The sequence below is a fragment of the Triticum aestivum genome, unplaced genomic scaffold (genome assembly GCF_018294505.1).
Source record: "Triticum aestivum cultivar Chinese Spring unplaced genomic scaffold, IWGSC CS RefSeq v2.1 scaffold139518, whole genome shotgun sequence".
Classification (NCBI taxonomy): domain Eukaryota; kingdom Viridiplantae; phylum Streptophyta; class Magnoliopsida; order Poales; family Poaceae; genus Triticum; species Triticum aestivum.
Window position 1 is genome coordinate 1 of NW_025309688.1, and position 652 is coordinate 652.

The window sequence follows — 652 nt, forward strand, 5'->3', positions numbered from 1 at the left end:
ATGCGATCATACCAGCACTAAAGCACCGGATCCCATCAGAACTCCGAAGTTAAGCGTGCTTGGGCGAGAGTAGTACTAGGATGGGTGACCTCCTGGGAAGTCCTCGTGTTGCATTCCCTTTTTAATTTTTTTCGCGCCGCTTGCAAAACAAAACGCACGTGTAAGTAATATATTTATCGTGTTTTATTATTTTGCACGAGTGCGGTAAGTCATAGCTGGGTGCTCACAATTCACGGGTCCAGCGTCGGCGTTGTGGCGCGGCAAGAGTGCACTGGTGCGGTTGAGAGGGAGGGGTGGAAACCGTGTTAAAATCGTCTTCGTAGTTGAGAGGGAGCGGCCAAAGCAATGTACAATCGTCTTTGTAGTGGAGCTGGGAGGGGCAAGGATAAGGGACGAAGACCGGGGTAACATGTCGGATGCGATCATACCAGCACTAAAGCACCGGATCCCATCAGAACTCTGAAGTTAAGCGTGCTTGGGCGAGAGTAGTACTAGGATGGGTGACCTCCTGGGAAGTCCTCGTGTTGCATTCCCTTTTTAATTTTTTTCGCGCCGCTTGAAAAACAAAACGCACGTGTAAGTAATATATTTACCGTGTTTTATTATTTTGCACGAGTGCGGTAAGTCATAGCTGGGTGCTCACGATTCACTG

At 48.8% G+C, this 652-nt stretch overlaps 2 non-coding genes across 2 annotated transcripts; both read left to right on the forward strand.

Moving 5' to 3' along the window:
- On the forward strand, positions 1 to 117 carry LOC123179649 (5S ribosomal RNA; the record flags this gene model as incomplete). Its single annotated transcript, XR_006490527.1, has 1 exon — positions 1 to 117. It is a non-coding gene; the product is annotated as a 5S ribosomal RNA (ribosomal RNA).
- Positions 118 to 414: 297 nt separating this feature from the next.
- LOC123179647 (5S ribosomal RNA) lies at positions 415 to 533 on the forward strand. Its single transcript, XR_006490526.1, has one exon. It is a non-coding gene; the product is annotated as a 5S ribosomal RNA (ribosomal RNA).
- The last annotated feature ends 119 nt before the right edge of the window (positions 534 to 652 follow it).